This window comes from Camelina sativa, chromosome 7, assembly GCF_030686135.1.
Source record: "Camelina sativa cultivar CO46 ecotype springtype chromosome 7, ASM3068613v1".
NCBI lineage: Eukaryota > Viridiplantae > Streptophyta > Magnoliopsida > Brassicales > Brassicaceae > Camelina > Camelina sativa.
In genome coordinates, this window is record NC_141886.1 from 20,209,058 (window position 1) to 20,218,247 (window position 9,190).

General features: G+C 36.1%; 1 pseudogene; it reads left to right on the plus strand.

Moving 5' to 3' along the window:
• The first annotated feature begins 1,507 nt into the window (after nt 1–1,507).
• Nucleotides 1,508–6,219, plus strand: LOC147941494 (uncharacterized; annotated as a pseudogene).
• The last annotated feature ends 2,971 nt before the right edge of the window (nt 6,220–9,190 follow it).

Consider the following 9,190-nt stretch of genomic DNA (forward strand, 5'->3'; position numbering starts at 1 on the left):
ATATTCATGTTGATTTGACCTAAGAATTGTTCAATGAGGATTATTTTACTTTCCAAATAAGTAGACTATAATTTATTACTGCTAATATTAATAAATTTACAGTATAATAACCATTCAATTATTGTACTAATCAAATCTTCTCACTTAAAACATGATTACCACCTGATGCATGAGGAAGACAGTTTCCAATTAAAAAATAATTCTAAATAAAAACCAATCTCAAATCGAAATTGTTTCAGAATTCCTTCTTGAGAAATAAAAAAAAACGCAATATAGGCTCAAGTCTAGGTGACAGTAGCTTAACAACTCCAAAGAGAACTAGACAATTGCATCAAGGAAATGCTACTCAGGGCAATTCGACTCAATAAAATTCTACTCAAGAAAATGCACGACAATATAGCGTTCTTACTCAAAAAAATTCGTTTCAGTGCAATTCTACTATTCCAATAAATTCAGTTTTTACAAGAGTGTTCGAAGATATTACAAACTTACCAGCTAGAAGACGTGACATATTCACATCAACACCAATTCGACCCGCACCTTCCTCTAACTCTTCTGTTCTACAATCTGGTAAGATAATTTATTGTCAGATCCCTCTAAATTATACTTTTAAAAAAATAGGCAATAATATCCCTATTTAAATAACACATTTCTACAATATTTAGAGCTACTACGTATGTGTTTTTACAGGATCAGACGTTGTGTTAAATAGATCTACCACAAGTACTACGGACAATCCATCTACATCAACCCCATCGACCACATGTGTCTTTGAAAGAGCCAGAAACAAACTAAGATCCTTTCGGAGTAATACTTATACTAATAATCAACTGAGAACTTTAGCAGATAAAGAAAATGGTGAGAACAATTTGTCTATATCTGCATATTTCATAAAAATGGACAATTGTAGATTAAGCACATCATTCCGATTAGTTAGTAACTTATATATTTTCATAGTGTTTAATGTTTTAGATGAAGATGATCATTCAGAATATAAGATTAACCGCTCCTCTACCATTGATTTACAAAGACAAAACGAATTTGTTACTACTCTACCAAGGAATTTGGAAGCTGAATTCAATGATGCCTACTGGCCAGATTTATCTGATGGTATAGTTAATTATATTCTCCTCAGACTTTACTTTTATAGGTAGAGGGATTGTTAATGACTCTAAAATTTGTTGAAGCAGATGACTGTCATTTCGAGATGGACCAAGCATATCATTTAACGAGCAGTGACGAAGACATGGCAAGTGGTTATCTGTCAGCTGAGCCAGGAACGAATGACATTGATTATATACCAAAACCATTGAAAAAAATGTCTCGATCTAAAGGAAAAGGGAGAAATAAAGCAAAAAAAGACAATGACTCTGGTAATTATGAAACGTAATTTATGCTAGGGAAATTTCTGGTATATTCGTATAACGGTGTGTTTGTTTTACGATCAAATGTAGGTTATTTAGATCATGGTGATCCCGAATTTAAGTGTCAATATTGTGGTGCAATGATGTGGTACGATGAGAGGCTCAACAAGAGAAGAAATTCTAAAAATCCTATGTTCTCCCTTTTTTGTCTACAAGGAACTGTCCAACTCCCACTATTCAAACAATCTCTACATTTTTTGAAAAAAATGCTTACAGGTACAGACCGTCTAAGCAAGCATTTTCAAAACAATCTACGAGGTTATTGCATGGTTTTTGCTATGACTTCCCTCGGAGGGAAAGTTGATAAAACAGTTCACAAAGGTAACATACCAAATATGTTTCAACTACAAGGATCTAATTATCATCTCATTGGTATGAAACCAAGAGAGAAAGATTATGCAAAGTTCTCACAATTATACATTGTGGATACCGAAAATGAGGTTTCGAACAGAGAAACAGTTTTGAGGTACGTATAATTGATATTCTCACAATATTTATTCAGATTTTGGTCGTGAATTCGACCAAAATATAAATTCAAATCAGTATGTATTTATTTGGTTTGTTTTCATTGCAGTAAATGTAAAAGCAGTAACACAAAGGCAGGGAAACAAAATTTGAAAAGGGAAATCATAGAACCTCTCATTAAGATGTTGGATGAAGTCAATCCTTATGTATCTCACTTCAGGACAGCCAGAGATAGGTTTGCTTCTAATTCAAAAGAAACTTTCCATTTGAGGATAATAAGTGATCGTGTTGGCCTTGATGGTAGGAATTACACTAATCCTACAGTTCCAGAGATAGCTGCTCTAATTCCTGTGACTTTGTGAAAAAAATGCCAGAACGTTATATCATTGTGGAGGAAAAAACTACTGGAAAGCTTCAAAGAATTAGTGAAGTTCATCTTGCGTATTTGGCATTACAGTATCCATTGATTCATGTTTTCGGGGAAGATGGTTTTAGACCCGGGATAGAGAAAGGATACATAGGCAAAACAAAGACAAAGAAGAACAAGTGCATTAGCATGAGACAATGGTTTGCATTTCGTATTCAAGAGAGAGAAGTGGAGTCAAATTCACTTTTACTATCTAGAAGGTTGTTTCAGCAGTATGTTGTAGATGCTTCAATAGAGTCTAACCGTTTTGAAATATATAAAGCTGCATCAGTCCATGCTAAGGTGTGAGAATTACACCTCTATTAAAGAAGCTAAAGAATCAGGGGAGAACAAAATGGGGGAACAAGGTATTCCCATCTCAATACCAGCTTCATTCACTGGTGGACCACGATATATGGTACAAAGTTATTATGATGCAATGGCGATATGCAAACACTACGGTTTCCCTAGCCTATTCATAACATTTACATGCAATCCTACTTGGCCCGAGATAACAAGGTACGTGAAGAAAAAAGGTCTCAATGCGAATGATAGGCCTGACATTATTTCTCGCATCTTCAAAATCAAGCTGGATTCTTTAATGTTTGATTTGACGGAGAAACAACTACTAGGGAAAACAATTGCAGGTACTATTTATATTTTGGGCTCTAGATCTAACAATCAATCTAAAATGAAAGGAATATTTAATTTCTTATTTTTTTGTTTTCTTTTGTAGCTATGTATACTGTTGAGTTTCAGAAAAAAGGTCTTCCTCATGCTCATATACTACTATTCATGGATAAAAAGAGCAAGTTACCAACCTCCGACGAAATCAATAATATTATTTGTGCTGAGATTCCAGACAAAGAAGACAAACCAGAACTATATGAAATCATAAAATATTCTATGATTCATGGTCCTTGTGGAGCTGCTAATAAGAACTCACCATGTATGGTTGATGGCAAGTGTTCTAAGATGTATCTGAAGTCACATGCAGAGTTAACTAGAGTTGGAAAGGATGGTTATCCTATATATCGGAGGAGAAGGACAACTAGGTATATTGAGAAAGGTGGTTTCAACTGTGACAACAGATATGTTGTTCCTTACAATGAGAAGTTATGTTTACAATACAAAGCACACATTAACGTGGAATGGTGCAATCAGACAGGGTCAGTTAAATATTTGTTTAAGTACATTAACAAAGGACCAGACCTTGTAGCTGTCGTCGTGAAGCCAGTTGACAAAAGTGAAGCTAATACTACTACCAACGTTTGTAACTCCACCCAGAATCAAATAAAGAAGAACGAAATTAAATATTACTTTGACTGTCGGTAAGTTAAATTAAATGCATTACCTGCAATCCTAAGGTTTACATCTAGATACTTATAATTTCGTTGAATGCACTGGGTTTAAAATATAACTAATGTTTTCTCTAGGTATGTATCTGCCGCGGAAGCTATTTGGAGGATCTATAAATTCCCGAGACAGTTTAGAACAACCCCTGTGCAGAAACTATCGTTTCATATAGAAGGAAAAAAACCATGCTACTTCAAAAAGGATGATGATATAGAAGAAGTTCTCGAGAAATCAGTAAACGAAGACTCTCAGTTGACGGGTTGGTTCTATTTGAATCAGGTTAATCCGGATGCTAATCAGTATCTGTACTTGGAGATTCCTGCCCATTTTACATGGCAGGGAAAACAGAAACAATGGAAAGAGAGGAAACGAGGGTTTTCGCTGGGTAGGATTAACTATGTGCCACACTGTTTGGAAGCAAAGTATTTTATGAGAATCCTTCTAAATATTGTAAGAGGTCCAAAATCTTTTGAAGACATTAAGACCTACAGAGGTGTTGTTTACAAGACGTATAAGGATGCATGTTTTGCCCGGGGTATCCTAGAAGATGATCAGATCTATATTGACAGCCTGTTGGATGCTACGCACTGGTGTTTTGCACCACAGCTACTTAATCTTTTTGCAAATATGATTTTGTCAGACTCTTTATCACGACCAGAGCATGTATGGGAGAAGACATGGATACATCTTTCAGAAGATATTGAAACCAATAAAAGGAATGAATATAACAACACAGGTAATATTATTATAATCTATGTAACTTACAATTAATATCATTAGTTGTAACTTTTTTAGTATAATTGGGTCCTAATATTATGTTATTTTTTGCAGATTTGAACTTGAGCGATGCTGATAAGAGGAATTATGCTTTGATTGAAATAGAGAAGTTAATGTTATGAATGGTGGTTCACTTTTCAACATTGAGAATATGCCTAAGCCATCAAGAGAAAGTTTTGACAATTCAAACAATTTGATTGTTGAAGAAATGAAGTACAATCGTGAGGAGCAGAAAGAAAAACATGATAAATGGGTTCAGATGCTAATTGCGGAGCAAAAAAAAATATACGATGAGATATTGGATGCCGTACTCAATGACAAAGGCGGAGTATTTTTCGTCTATGGTTTTGGTGGTACAGGCAAAACATTTTTATGGAAAACTTTGTCGACTGCAATTAGATATCGGGGATGATAGTGCTTAATACAGCTTCTAGCGGTATTGCTTCACTTTTGCTTCCTGGTGGTAGGACTGCTCATTCAAGGTTTGGCATTCCTATAACCCCTGATGATAATACATCATGTACTATGACACCTAACTCTGATGTAGCTAAATTAATGGATGAGGCTTCTTTAATCATATGGGATTAAGCTCCCATGATGTGTAAGTATTGTTTTGAGAATTTGGACCGCAGCTTAAATGACTGTGTTGGGAAGTTTGGAAATAAGCCTTTTGGTGGTAAAGTTGTTGTTTTCGGAGGAGATTTTAGACAAATACTGCCAGTGATTAATGGAGCAGGGAGAGCTGAAGTTGTTTTGTCGACACTGAATGCATCTTACTTATGGGAACATTGCAAGTTGCTCAAGCTAACGAAGAACATGCGTCTACTTAGCAACAATATAACTGCTGATGAAGCTAAAGAGATTGCAGAGTTTTCTAAATGGATCCTAGACGTGGGTGATGGAAAAATATCGGAACCTAATGATGGAGAGGCTGTTATAGACATTCCTCCAGAGTTTTTGATTATGGATGTTGATGATCCAATCGAAGCGATCAGTAGGGAAATATATGGGGATGTGAATTTGTTGCAAGAAAAGAAAGTCCAGAGTTTTTCCAAGAGAGAGCAATTTTAGCACCCACCAATGAGGATGTTAACACAATAAATCAAAGCATGCTTGAGAAGTTCAGGTACGTTTTTCTTTTACGCTTATATATATTTGGGAGCTTTCAATAATATTATATATATTTTTTTCGTATATTGAATATTAAGATTGAATATTAAAATGAGATCATATTCATATTTAAAGAATAAAAAAAAAATCGCAGGTGAAGAAAAAATTTATCTAAGTAGTGACAGTATTGATCCTACGGATTTAGAGTCAGCAGATAACCCCATATTCACCCCGGATTTCTTAAACTCTATTAAAATATCTGGATTACCGGTGCACAGTTTACGACTAAAGATTGGTGCTCCAGTTATGTTGTTGAGGAATTTAGACCCTAAAGATGGTTTATGTAATGGAACAAGGATTCAAATAACTCAAATAGCTGATCACGTGTTAGAAGCTACAGTTATTATACGAGACAGAGCTAGTGATTTGGTGTTGATTCCTCAAATTTTCATAAAACCATCAGACACAAAACTACCATTCAAGATGTGTCGGAGGCAGTTTCCTATTGCCCTTGCGTTCGCGATGACAATCAATAAAAGTCAGGGTCAGTCACTGAAGGAAGTTGGTCTTTTTCTCCCACGACCAGTCTTCTCGCATGGGCAGTTGTACGTCGCTTTGTCTAGAGTCACGTCTAAGAAAGGGTTGAAAGTTTTGATAGTTGACAAGGAAGGGTTGATTTAGAGCCAAACTACGAATGTCTTGTTCAAAGAGGTTTTTCAGAATCTAGAAAACTAAAGGTAGTTTTGACTGCAAATAGATTGTAAGTTTTTATTTTTGGTCAGACCATTTTCGTATATATTGATGATTGTATTACTTTTTGGTTGCAGTTGACATCTATTGAGGAGACGATATACAACGAGTACTATATAAGAAGGAGATTTAATTTTCTAGTATCTTTGTTTCTTTGATTTTGGACGCACATTTTTTGAGAATAAATGATAACTCTGCTTATTAAGATTTACTTATACTTTGAGATTTCAGTAGTATAATATTGGGGAGATTATTCTTTCTACCAAAAAGATTAAGTGTGGTTTATTATTATTTATTATCACACAAATCCTAGATGCCTAACTTATATAAAACCCAAACAGAAACAAGGAACAAAAGCATCACTGGCATATAGCTTTTCTTAGCCAAATAAATGAAAGACATCCAAGATCCACTGCTTCTAGCTTGGTTTGATCTAAACCACCAGTCAGCTGAAGCAAGAGAACTCACGTTTGAGGATATACCTCAGTTCTTTACTTGGAATCCGGAAGAAAAATATTGGATCAGAAGAAGGAGGGCAATATCGAATACTAGGACATCTTATATTCCAAGTAAGTTTGATGGTCATGTTCATTTGCAACTTCTTTTCCGTTTTCTGAAAGGACCAAGATGTGATGAAGATTTGAGGACGTTTGAGGGTGTGGTCTATAACTCTTACAAGGAAGCGTGTTTGGCTAGAGGATTACTAGAAGAATGATTTCTTAATATGTTTGAAGATTTTATAAAATATTTCTTTCAGTTTGTTGCTTATCTACGTTTTCAATTTTCAGAATTTTTATTTATCTACCATGATTTCTATATTTATAAAATTTCAAGTATTTATCAATTATTTTGATTTATAAAAATAAAAGCTAATCAACATTATCTTCCACAGAAATATAAATCTGTTGTAAACTAGAGAAACTCGAAGGAGGTTTTCTCTTCTTATTCTTCATTAAGTTTGATAATCATACATATATATAGTAAAGTGAAGGACAAAGCTTTATCACTTTAGGAAACACTAAACCGACTTAGTACAAAGGAGGTGGCCGATGGGCCTTATTGTCTTGGACGTGTATGGGCAGGTTATGGAAGTCCACTCCAAATGTTTTACAACACTCCCCCTTGGATGACATAACCGTGCAAATGCTAAGGGATCTCCTTAATGCGCTTGGGGGTGCTGCCTCATTAAAACCTTACCAGGAAAACCCATTGGGACAAAACCATGGTGAAGGAAAAAGAGTACAACACGCATTACTCCCCCTGTTCCAAGCATCACTAAAAGTCCTTAAGTCTCTGCATTCCAATCTGGTGCGTGAGCTTCTTCAATGTCGATGTCGGTAATGACTTGGTGAAGAGATCGGCTGAGTTGTCGCATGATTGAACTTGTACCACTTGAACTTCCCCGGCCTTTTGTAGTTCATGTGTGAAGAAGAACTTAGGAAAAATGTGCTTCGTCCGATCTCCCTTGATATATCCTTCCTTGAGCTGTGCGATGCAGGCTGTATTGTCTTCGTATATAACTGTTGCTTCCTTATCATCGGCCATGCCACAATCTGTCATGATATGTTGAATCATCAATCTCAACCAAACACATTCACGGCTGGCTTCGTGAATTGCTATAATCTCCGCGTGATTAGATGAAGTGGCCACAATGCTTTGCTTCATAGAACGCCACGAAATCGCTGTACCACCGTGTGTAAACACATAGCCGGTTTGAGACTTTGAATTATGTGGATCCGATAAGTATCCTGCATCAGCAAAACCAACTAAACCTTCTTTGTTATAGTTAGTATAATATAAACCCAAATCTGTCGTCCCTTGTAGGTAACGCAACACATGTTTAATACCGTTCCAGTGTCTTTGGGTTGGACAAGAGCTATATCTAGCTAGGAGGTTCACGGTAAAACATATGTCTGGTCTAGTGTGGCTAGCCAAGAACATTAACGCTCCTATAGCACTGAGGTATGGCACTTCAGGACCGAGAATTTCTTCATCGTCCTTCTTTGGACCGAATGGATCTTTATCCAAATCAAGGCTCCTCACAACCATTGGGCTAGTCAATGGTGAGCTTGGTCCATATTAAATCTCTTGAGTTCCTTTTCAGTATATGCCATTTAATGCACAAGGATTCCATCATTTATGTACTCAAGCTGCAACCCCAAACAGAATTTAGTCTTGCCTAGGTCTTTCATCTCGAATTCTTTCTTTAGATATTCGACTGTTTGGGCGATTTCTCCAGAGGTTCCTAGGATATTCAAATCATCCACATATACTGCTATGATGACAAACCCTTTGTTTGCAAACTTCTTTATAAAAATACATGGACTGATGGGATCATTCTTATAGCCTTCCTTGACTAGGTACTCACTTAGCCTATTGTACCACATTCGCCCACTTTGTTTCAGTCCATAAAGGGATTTGTTTAGCCTTATGCAGTATTGTTCTCGAGAACCGCTCTTATCTTTGAGCTCAATACCCTCTGGTAATCTCATATAAATCTCATTATCCAGTGGACCATATAGATATGCGGTTACAACATCCATTAACCGCAAATCGAGTTTTTCTCTTATAGCCAGACTTAGCAAATATCTAAAAGTCGTTGCATCCATCACAGGGGAGTATGTCTCCTCATAATCTATTCCTGGTCTTTGAGAGAATCCTTGTGCTACAAGCCGTGCCTTATATCTCACGATTTCATTACTCTCATTTATCTTTCTTACAAAGACCCACTTATGTCCAACTGGCTTTATATCGAATGGTGTCCTTAAGATCGGACCAAACACATTCCTCTTCTTTAAAGAATTTAACTCCACGTCAATGGCTTCTTTCCATTTTAACCAATCTTTACCTTGAGTGTTATCTAATATAGACGTGGGTTCATGATCCTCATTTATCTCAAGTG